The sequence below is a fragment of the Mesocricetus auratus genome, unplaced genomic scaffold, assembly GCF_017639785.1.
Source record: "Mesocricetus auratus isolate SY011 unplaced genomic scaffold, BCM_Maur_2.0 Super-Scaffold_6731, whole genome shotgun sequence".
Classification (NCBI taxonomy): Eukaryota; Metazoa; Chordata; class Mammalia; order Rodentia; family Cricetidae; genus Mesocricetus; species Mesocricetus auratus.
Window position 1 is genome coordinate 7,992,314 of NW_024429185.1, and position 12,260 is coordinate 8,004,573.

The 12,260-nt window shown below is 36.0% G+C and overlaps 1 protein-coding gene across 5 annotated transcripts in view; it reads right to left on the reverse strand.

Moving 5' to 3' along the window:
- Marchf1 (membrane associated ring-CH-type finger 1) overlaps positions 1 to 12,260 on the reverse strand; it is a 789,032-nt gene that overhangs the window by 529,059 nt on the left and 247,713 nt on the right. For all 5 annotated transcript variants that reach the window (XM_040742223.1, XM_040742224.1, XM_040742222.1 and 2 more), the window contains one exon: positions 747 to 823. The gene's annotated coding sequence lies outside the window, so the exon portion shown is untranslated. The remainder of the gene's footprint in view (positions 1 to 746; positions 824 to 12,260) is intronic.

Sequence of the window (12,260 nt, forward strand, 5' to 3'; positions counted from 1 at the left end):
TAGAGGTCAGAGCTAGTAAACTGACCATGGTGTAAACACATGCATATCTTTATTATGTTTTTAAAGTAACTTATGCTCTCTAAAATACTGCATAGGTTTCTATACAATGATCCAACATTTGAGCCTACTTGCCAAGTAGACAGTTCCATCATTAGTGGTTGCAAATAGCAGGTGCAAAACTTTCACAGCAAATAACATCTGGAAAAACTACTGTTCCTTGAAATTTACATTTTTCATCTAGTCTAAGATATCAAAGCTATGTAGTGCTTATCATAACATGATGATGCATATTAAAATTCATGACTACAAAATCTAAAGATAAGGAGCAAAATAAAAATCATTTTTTTCCTAAAAATAGTCTTTAGCTACCTTAATACAGCCTCCAATGACAGTTTCTGCACATAAAGTTCTATTTGTTCACTGAAACAAGGGTGCGATAATTTAAAACGTGTTTGTCCAGGACAAATCAGCATTCTAGACAGCACCATCTCTTTGAATTAGCTCAGCAGCTTGTAAGGATCTTATTATGAGTCATTAAAGTATTGGCTAATAGCGACAAACAGAGTTAATCTAACAGACAAATGCTCTTTTGCCATTACTTAGATAAGATAAAGTTAAGGTAAAACAAAGCTTGAAAGAAATAAAACCAATTAAAAGCCTAATTAAAAAAAACTCAACTCTACATCCAAATGCGGAAAGCAGTTGTCTGTATCAGAAAGACTTAAGACAAAAACAGATGAACTTACAAATTATGGCAGTGTCATGTTTAGTCACAGTAGGAGAGAAGAGGAGAAGCTCTCAGAACTCTTTCTGGGCACATTTCCTGAAAAAGAAAATTCAAGTAAATAAACGTGAAACTATTAGCTAACATGAACAGAAAAAGACTTGGTTTGCACAATGAAGACCACAATTTACAATTTAAATTGCAAATACATTTATAGTTTAATCCTGCTTGTGTTCACTGCTGCTCCTAAACTAATAGTTGATGTACCTGTTCATAAATCAACTAACTGTTGTACCTATGTTTATACAAATGTATGTATAGATTCATAACTATAAAAATTTCTCTTGGACATTATTGGAGTTCCCATTATCCACTCATTTAGAATACTATAGGTGTATTGGTGAGTTGTTATTTGAGTAAACAATAATTTCAGTATAATATACAAATAACATTAATTATCAGCTATCAATAATTAAAAGATAAATATTAACATACTCCTAAATCAAATTCATAAATATTCATTTCTTATATCACAGTGGTTACAAGTTTTAGTGTGAAAATCTGATCCATACCAGAATTAAATATTTAATGAACAATTCCTGTTCTGTTTACATAATACAAAGGATTTTATATTCAATCTGTATTTTTACACTGATTAAAAATTCAACCATTGACTCATAAGTGGATGTTGGACATAAAGCCAAAAATTCTCTGCCTACAGCCCACATCCCCAGAGAAGCTAGAACCCTCTTCCAGAAAAAGATGAAAGCAGATGCAGAAATCCACAACTAATCATTGGGCCGGCTCCTGGAGTACAGTCGAAGTGAGGGAGGAGTAATAATATGAACAAAGGAGTCAAGACCATCAAGGGGAAACCCACAGAATCAACTGACCCAAGCTAGTGAGAGATCAATGACTGTAGACTCCCTAAATACATGTGACAATGGTACGGTTGGGACAATATATGAGGCCACTGGCAGTGGGTCCAAGATCTAACACTAATGTACAAACTGACTTAGTGGAGTCCATTCTATACAGAGAGATATCTTGCTCAGCCTAAACACAGGGGTATGCGGGTAGAGAGGCGCCTTGGTCTTGCCTCAATGAGATGATGGTATAGACTTAGTAGACTTCTGAGGGAGACCTTATCCCTTCCGAGGAGTAGATGACAGGTGTGTGTGGGGGGTGAGGGTGGAAGGAGCAAGAGGAGAGGAGGGAGGGGGAACTGGGATTGGAATGTAAAAAATAATTTAAAAAATTATTAGTAAAAAATCAACCAATACTTGAGAATAGGAAAAAAGTAATTACAAGTAGCAAAAAACATGTAAGATATGAACAGTATACTGGTCACAATGTTAGCTCTTTTAAAGTAGAACCTAGCTTTGTGTCAGGTGTGGTAGCAAATAACTGTGACCAACATACTTGGAATGCCTAATGGGGGATCACTGTGAGTTCTGGGCTAGCCTGGGCTACAGAGTTAGATACTGTCTAAAACACAAACAAACAAGCAAATAAATAAACAGATAAGATGGACAGAAAATCAACTTTGAAAGGGTAAATGGTTCTATATGTTTAAGAACCAACTAAGCCAGGCAGTGTTGGCCAAAGTCTTTAATCCCAGTACTTGGGAGCCAGAGGCAAGAGGGTCTCTATGAGTTCAAGACCAGCCTGGTCTACAGAACAAGATCCTTGACAACCCAGGTAGTAACACACATAAACCCTGTATCAAAAAACTAAATAATTAACTAACTAACTAACTAAGTAGATGAATGAATGAATAAATAAATAATAACCAAATAGAGGAAGAATTGGCAATCTGTTAAACATATCACATACATCATTTGTGTTTTGACAGGCAAATGTGTTCAGAAGATAACTGAGGAAAGTCTGTGAGAGTGCTAATAGAAATGTTCCACTTTTGGCAAAGGTCAAGTCAAACTTGATAATGTGAAAAATAATTACTCAAAGTACAAGCAGGTAATATTACACAGAATTTAGAAATTATATACAAAAATGAATAGATCTGTTACAGAACTGACAACCAAATTGAAAAAAATGTACAAAATTATTTTACATATATTATGAGGTTAGTTTGTAGCTATTTATAAGTAAAGCAAATTTGAATATTGTATTTCAATATTTTAATAATTTTATTTTTGACAGTATTATAAATGCTTATATTGAGTTCTGATTTTGTAAGACCTCATAACTCTCCCACCCCTTCTCCCACAAGTTTTTCCCACAACCATGTTCTTTTGTTTTGAGACCCACTGAGTTTAACTGTAGTTGTCTGTGTGAACACAGGTTTTTTTAGAACACTACAAAGACTATGTTTCTAGGTCATAAATTAAGATATAATCATTTTAAGTTGTTAAATTTTAAATCTAGACAAAAGTGAAGAACATAGAAAATATGAAAGCTTCCACAAGTAGGAACGGAAACATAAATTACAATGTTTCTACCTTCTCTTTCCTCCCTCTAATCTCTCTCATACATCCCTCTGCCTCTCCTTCTGATTTATTGCCTCTTGTTTTCATCCAGAAAATATTATTGTTATGAATAGTTTTGATACACAAAATCATTCTTTGACCATTCATGAAAATTATCAAACTTTGAAAAATCTACAGAACTATTTGTCAACCATAAACAAAAAAGCAATATATTCAAAGGGACAGTTAATTGGATATCTCCATAGCAAACTTCAAACCAGACTACAATGATTTAAAGATACTTAGTGATATTAATACAATAAGCATAAAAACTCTAGAAGACAATTTAAATGACATACTTACCAAACTTTGCGTTTTAATTTTGTTTTTAATTTCATATGCTGTATACACGCATATATTATATTTATGTGTTTGTATATATAAACATAAGCTATATATGTATAGATATGTTACATTTACTATTCACAAACACACACACACACACATCACTTGCACTAATGACGCTTTTCCCAGGAGTCATAGTCACCTAAAGGATACCCAGTGCTCAGCATGGTATTTTCCTTGTAGCTGCTGGTCTGGGAAGATACGCAATACAATACAAGCTATTGTTGTTGCCCTTGGTTGTCTCCTAGAATGTGAAGACCCTGTTTCTGAAGATGCCACATTCTTAGACACAGGACTTGGAAGAACTGAGCTGAAACTGACTTAGATGCTTCTCCCCTGAGGACTAGCTCTAAAATCAGAAGTTGCTGTGCAAGTTGTCCATGAAGGTCCTACACACCTGTAAAACCTATGAACCACAACAATGAGCAGCCTGGCAAAATGTCCCCAAGTGTCATAGACGCTGGAGGAAACCTACTACTGCCACTTTCCTGAACCATTATACATGTCTCACTGCATTCTAAATACTCATTTTTATACTCACAAGATAAGGATAGTTTTCATTCATCATCAAAGAAACTAGATTTTGCAGCAAATAGATTTCATCACAGAAATTCATAATTGCTTAAAACATGGAGGGAAAAAGTTGGCAGTGGGATTTCTAACCCCAATAAATACATCTATAATACAACTCCTATACCAAAGGCCCAAAACACTGTAAGAGCCAGAAGATCAGGACATTTGATCCAAGATGGTGTTTTTCATGTGACAGGTTTCCTAGCTATCAATCTTGGGTCCATGAGCTCCCCCTTGTTCAGACACTGTTTCTGTGAGTTTATCCAGCCTGGTCAAAATCCCTTTGATCATCACTCCTCCCTCTCTGCAACTGGATCTAAGCGTTCAGCTCAGTGTTTAGCTGTGGGTGTCTGCTTTTGATTCCATCATCTACTGGATCAAGGCTGTAGGATGGTATATGAGGTAGTCATCAATCTCATTTTCGCGGAAGGGTATTTAAGGTAGCCTCTCCACTGTTGCTTAGATTGTTAGTTGGGGTCATCCTTGTAGATCTCTGGACATTTCCCTAGTGCCAGATTTCTCTTTAAACCTATAATGGCTCCCTCTTTTAAGGCATCTCTTTTCTTTCTCTTTGAAATTCTTAACAAATAATATTTCAGTAAAACGTGAGAAACTGTAGATTTGGGCAGGAATTTATAAGGAAGCAATGTTTGCATATTCATGTCTTACTGGTGAGAATTTACGAAATTATTTATGGATTTTCCCAGTAACTCAACAATCCTACTCTATACTGAAGATCCTATTCTGCAAACATGAGAAACTCAAAGTCTTATCTGCTCTTTTTCTAATCTAGTCTTCCAGTACTTACCTTGGATTACATGCTACATGAGGCCACCCTGGCAGCCTCACTCACATTTCAAGACCTCATGCTGGGACAGTCCCCCACAGTACCAGCTTTCCCTTCGCCCTGATGAAATTGCAGCACTGCCCAATGCACCCACAAATGGTGATGTTTCCTGGTCCAACCAATGGGGTTTGAACTGAACTGTGTTTAAAGATGAGAAAAATGTGGTCAATGAGCTAGAGCAGAGCAGAGACACTGATTTGTTCACTACCTCTCTGGAGAAATAGCACGTAGAAAATGAAAGAGTTATTTTAAGTAAATAAACCTCTAGAATGATGAGTTCTAGATGTTTTTTGTTCTCTTTGGTTTAGAGGATATTTATTAAGATGAGAGGTAAAAGCTTTGTCACCTTAATGCAATTTGCAAATAAGATTCTATTCAGTGATAATTTGAATTATTTTAAAACCTAGTGATCAAATTTTATAGTAGCTTGATAACACTCTGAAATCTAATAATCTGAATAATTTCTGAAGAAATTTTGACTAATATATTATCATAGGAGTATGAATTTAACTTCCACATTTTAGAGCTGAAAAAATACAGGAAACAGTTGTAGATTCACAAATACAATTTAATGAGTCAGCAATGCAATGAATTAGAATAACCAAAGGGATAGTAGTAGTTTTGCTGATGTGTCAAAAGTATAGAAATGAACATTTTAAATACCTAGCATTAAATTTTCTTTGAATTCATTGATTATGTAATTTTATGTTGTACTTTAAGGCAACAGGAAGAACTGGTTACAGGTTAGTTTTCCCATGTAGACCCATATGAGTGAGTGTTAGATGGTACTTACTGATTTTTATTATTATAAAAAATTCTACTTGGGTAATATTTCTAAAATCATTATATTTACTCTTATAAAATTTGCCTGATATTACTTGAAATGTGAGAAAGTACCTTTGCAATTTATGGTTCAGATATTGCAGACATATATAGTACATTAAAATAACATTTGAATAAGATCTGTTAGGAGGCAAAACTAGCACATTACTTCAACACTTATTATTCTAAATTTTAGGGATAATAATTGCAACTTGAAGGAAAATACAATAAAATATTTAAACAATGAACATACATAAACTCATATGGATTTTAGTTTTTTCACAGAAGCTTACAATAATAGAATATTAATGCATTTTTTCAAAATAATTATGCTTGGAACTGGTTACTAGACTATGAATACATATTCGAAGGTGTAAAAGCAATTATCAGTTCAGTTGCTGAATACTGATGGGTGGACTGTTTTGGTCTCTGAAGACCAAATAGACCATATAGAAAATAGTTCCCTGTATTACTTAAGATCCAAATACTGATGATGATTTTATTTAGGATTTTATGACTTTGAGTAAAACGTAACTGAGGCTACAAAGCCATTGTTTTCATTGTGTATAGATGAAACTTTTAATAATAAAATACCCAGTATGGGAGTGTAATAAATAAATTTATTCTGAGTAGTGCTTTGTCATTAGCAAATGAGTTTTGTGTAGTACCTTTTTCTTTTACTTATATGCAATTTGAATGCGCTTGTGTTGACATGCTGGGAATCAAACTCAGGGCATCAAACTCATTTGTTAGGTACCATTCTACCAAACATTATATCTTCAACAAAGAGTTCATATAAAATAACATGCTAATATTATATTCACAATACACTAGAAAGTTTCACCCATTTTCTGAACAAGGATTATGGAAATGAAAGACTCCTTTCAATGTCATGGGTGCCAGTGGTCCCTATGGGAAGTGGTCCTCATGTTGGCTTGGTTTACTAGCCTTGCCAATGCAAAAAATTCCCAGAAAGAATTTTAAAAGTTAAATGATGCCATGGAGATATAAATATGAAATGAATTGGCTTGAACTTTTCTCTTCTCACTAAAAGTCTAAACCACATAAGCCTTTATTTCAAGTAACTCTCTAGAGAGCAGTCCTCCTTCAGTGGATAAAGATTACTTGGCATTGATTAGTCTGCAGACAGAAGAGTACTAATATTTATGAAATAACCTGTTCCTGCTTCGCCACCCTTATTAAAATTTCTGTGTCACTGGTAATCTGTGTAGAAGTCGAGTATATCCATGAAAGTATAAAGGAAGGCCTACATGGTGTCTATACCTGATTGTGGAAATTGTGAGAGAAAACTCTACTAAACTGAGACCCTTTCAATCAAATGGGAATTTCTTTCCCATGAAATGCTAGGGTAGTTTCCCCAGAAGAGATGAACTCCTCAGGGACACAGGAATATTCAAATCTCATTGAGGGTTGCCAGGGGATATCACTTTACAAGAGCATTTGTAGACCAGATGGAAGAGAGCTAAATAAAGTACAAACAGGTACAAAATGAGAAGTTTTCTGTTTAATTTGCCATAAACATTAGAAGCTGCACATGAGTCCACACAAAAAAACATCCTTTCTGTCATAATAAATTGCATTTGCCATTTGGAAACATATCCCACAATTTTAAACCTCATCTTCTTTAACACTTGAGACATTGATGTTTCATAATAGCATCATAATATTCCTCAAAGAAATAATTTCTAAGAGCTGATTGGAAAAGGCAAATTAATACCACATTTCATTAATACGGAGGTATAGTTTGTTCATTGTTGTGATTGCAGGAAAACAGAAATAGGAAACTATTATTGAGTGCCTCAAAACTTGAATGGAAAACACCATTAATGAATCAAAAGAATAGCAAACCATTTAAAATTCTAATGCTAATAGCCCTGTTTGTCAAATTGTTATCTGGGTTGACTACTCAGAGTAAGCTTATGGGCTATACTTTAAAGTAACCAACATTTTAATTAGGATAATTACTGACTGCCTGTGATGTCTACCATAGAAATTTCTGCTTAAAAAGACAAATGCATTTTATAGCAATGTATTGACTCATTAGTCTCCACCAGAAAAATTCCATGAGACTAATGAGCCCATGTACAATAGAAATCTTTGAATTATTACTTGAAAAGTACTAACTTCAAACAGTTAGAAATCTATCAAAGAGTAACCAATAGGAGGGGATAAACAAAACTACAACAACATGCGGACCAAAGACACAGATATTCATTGTGAGTCTAAAATGAAATGGATGTGGCTCCCTCCATCGCATTCGAAATGACTAATCCTGTGCAGGTCCCATAGATAGCATTTGATCCTGGGGTCTCTCATTTGCACTGTCAAAGGTCTGCCTAGTTGATGAAAGCTGAAATTGGCCCCTAATACTCGAAAAGCTAATGGAAAAATTTATGTAGCTTCAGTATAGAGAACAAGCACATAACAAATATGGATATAATTTTTTCTCCAGCTCTGATTTTATCAATAATAAAACTTGTATTTCATAAGAAATCACCATAATTCCTCTCTGTTTAACTTGGTGTGGATGGTAAATACCATTTCAATGGATTCAAAACTATTACAGAATATGTTTAAAAATTCATTACATTGGAATATAGAAACATGTAATACTAGCAAATAGACATAAAGCAGAGAGTGAAATTTTACCAAAAGAGAAATGATACAAGTATAACATGAGTAAATTCTATCATAGCATCACCACAAATGAATTAATAGCTGTTTATAAGAACTGATAGAAGTATTACTCAAAAGATAACTAAAATGTGAGCACTTGACATGTACCAGCAAAGCAGCTCTATTCAGCCATGGGCATCTTCCATCTATGTCCATCTGTGTAACTGCCAGTGGTCTCTTGTTGACCCAGAGGAACTCTGGTTCTTTGTAAAAGAGACTGACACTAGAGGTAGTCTAAAGAGGATATGACTCACAATATCCACTAAATATTGTCTCATCTTCTATATGAATACTGCATTAAAATGTACACAGGCATGCATGTATGTTTATATATGTGTGTATATGTATTTGTCATTTCTTAATATAATTCACATACATACTTTTTATGTATATGCCATTTCTTAGCCATATTAAAAATTTCTCAATGGTAGACTGGTTCCCATTTTCCTGAGGAAACTCCATACTGATTTCAAAAGTAGCAGTACAAGTCGGCACTCCACCAGCAGTGTAGGGGTGTTCCCCTTTTTCCACATCCTCTCCAGCATAAACTTTCATTGGAGTTTTTGATTTTAGCCATTCTGACAGGCGTGAGATGGTATCTCAGAGTTGTTTTGATTTGCATTTCCTAGATGGCTAGGGATGTTCAGCAATTTCTCGAGTGTCTAACAACAATTTTAGACTTCTCTACTGAGAATTCTCTATTTAGTTCTGTCCCCCACTTTTTGATTGGATCCTTTGGTGTTTTGGAGACTTGCTTCTTGAGTTCTTTGTGAATATAGGGTTAGTGAATATCTTTTCCCAATCTGTGGGGTGCCTTTTTTCTTGATGACTGTGTCTTTTGACTTACAGCAATTCCACTCTTAGGCATATACCCAAAAGATGCACATTCGTCTGTTCCACTATATTCATAGCAGCATTATTTATAATAGCCAGAACCTGGAAGCAACCTAGATGCCCCTCAACTGAAGACTGAATAGAGAAAATGTAGTACATTTACACAATGGAGTACTATTCAGCAGAAAAAAACAATGGAATCTTGAAATTTGCAGGCAAATGGATGACACTAGAAGAAACCAGCCTAAGTGAAGCAACCCAGTCACAAAAAGAGAAACATGGTATGTACTCTCTCATTTATGGAGAGTCTAGGAAACAAAACCTTCATCCAGCGACTGATGAAAACAGAGGAGACAAACACTGAATTGAACTCCTTGAATCCAGTGTCAGAAAGAGAGAACTGATGGGCAAAGGAGTTATGATTGGGCTGGTTTAACCCACAGAAATAGTTGACCTGAACAAAGGGGAGCTCTTGGGTCCCAGATTGATGGCTGTGTGGAAAGCATGGGACTGACCCAGACCCCCTGAATGTGGGTGTCAAGGAGGAGGCCTAGATAATCTATGGGCCCCTGGGTAGTATTTATCCCTGGCGTACAAATAGACTTTGAGTCCTCATGCCATAATATGGGAGGCTCTCTCAGCCGGGACTCTTGGGGGAGGGCTTAGGCCTTGCCCTGGAAGAAATGACAGTCATTGGAGATCCACTATGTAGGGCCTCACCCTCCCTGGGGATCAGAGGGTTGTTTGGGTAGGGAACTAGATGGTCTGGTGGGGAGGCGGGGGAGGAGGGGAGGGAGAGGGAGCTAGGATTGACATGTGAAACAAGATTATTTCTAGTCCAAATAAAAAATAATAATTAAAAAATACTCAATGGTGTTTTATAACTTCTAGCACAATGTCTCATAAGTAGTAGATTTCCAAGTCAAATTTTATTTTCAAACTCATTCCTTTTCAGTGATCAGTTTTGGCATGAATGCTTTGGGGGCCATTCATGGATATTTTTACCTTTTTGAAATCTTTGCTATATACTAATGCTACACTTTCATGAAACAGTCCAGATGTGGAATTTCAGCATTATTTTCCAATTGCTTTCTAAACACATTACTACAACAGCGTACTCATTGATTTTTACACTGCCAGGAGTAATTGATTGCTTGCCAGTGCTTCTGTGATCTCAAGGGTTAGCTTAAGACTCAGGTAATTTTCATTATGCAAAAATGCATTCTCATTCACCATGTTTCTCATGTTTCCTGAAAGCAGCACTTGCTAATGGAGCCTTGTTTATTCCTTTCATAGAATACATACTTCCTTGAATGCATTCTCTCTATTCTCTGGTGGTGAAAGGTGGCTTAGTGGCTTTCAATTACCATTTTTAGGCCACTGTGATTATTTAATGTCCTACTTCTAACCATTTGAGATCAAAGAAATTTCCTGACTTGTATTTGTTAATGTTATCATGTTACTGACTCATGCATACCACAAGCTTCAGTATGGTCCAAAAATAGAGATAAGAAATAAAAATGCCTAATAACACTGACCTCTAAGGAAGAGAAGCAGAGGATTGTGTACAGGAGAAAAACTATTATGTTTGCCTCATTTTTTAAAAACCCATTGGACTTCTGATAATATCTAGGTATGTTACCAACTGAAACAAGACAATTGGATTGGCCTGAATTCAAACTTTATTATAGACCTCTATTAATGAAAACAGTTTGGTATTGGCACAAAAACAGAGTGGTAGATCAACAGAATCAAATTGAAGGCCCTGATATTAACCCACACACCTGTGAATACCTGATCTTTGGCAAAGAAGCTAAAACTATACAATGGAAAAAACCAAGCATCTTCAACAAATGGTGCTGGCATAACTGGATGCGGACATATAGAAGATTGCAGATAGACCCATACCTATTGTCATGCACAAAATTTAAGTCCAAATGGATCAAAGACTTCAAAACAAATCCAGCCACACTGAACCTCTTAGAAGAGAAAGCGGGTGGTACCGTTGAGCAAATTGGCACAGGAGACCACTTCCTGAACATAATGCCAGTAGCACAGACACTGAGACTGACAATTAATAAATGGGACCTCCTGAAACTGAGAAGCTTCTCTAAAGCAAAAGAAAAGTCAACAAAACAAATGGCAGCCCACAGAATGGGAAAAGACATTCACCAACCCCACATTTGACAGAGGGCTGATTTCCAAAATATGTAAAGAACTCAAGAAGCTAGTCACCAAAACACCAAACAATGCAATTAAAAGTTGGGTACCACAGCTTAGCACTGAGCCATACTCCCAAAATCCAGTTGCAGAGAAGGAGGAGAGATGACCAAATAAAACAAGACGGAACTGGAGATATTCGTAGAAACAGTTGTCCTGACATAATGATAGTATGCAGAACTTAGTCGTAAAGTGGGGAAACCAGCGTTGGACCAAACCAAGTCCAGTTAGGAGGCCAAGGCAGTTTATGGAACCTCCAACAATGGAGTCAGGGTTTATTCCTAGGTCACAAATGGACTTTGGGAGCTCTTTCGCTAAAGAGGGATACTATTGAAACCCAGATATGGAAATGAGGGCCTGAGCTCTCCCCAAATTATGTGATGGATTTGATGATCCCCCATGGAGAGTCTCACTATCCCTGGGGAGTGGGTGGTGGGTGGGTTAGGGGGTTGGTGGAAAGCACAGGAAGATATGAGGGTGAGAGAATGGAGGGACGGATATGTAAATAAGAGTGTTTCTAAAAATAAAAATTAAAAAAGTGGGGTACAGAACTAAGGAGAGAATTCTCAAAAGAGGGATCTAAAATGGGTGAAAGATACTTAAGAAATGACTCAACATTCTTAGCCATTATGGAAATCCAAATCAAAACAGCTCTGATATACCATCTTACACCTGTCAGAATGGCTAAAATCAAAAACACCAATAACAG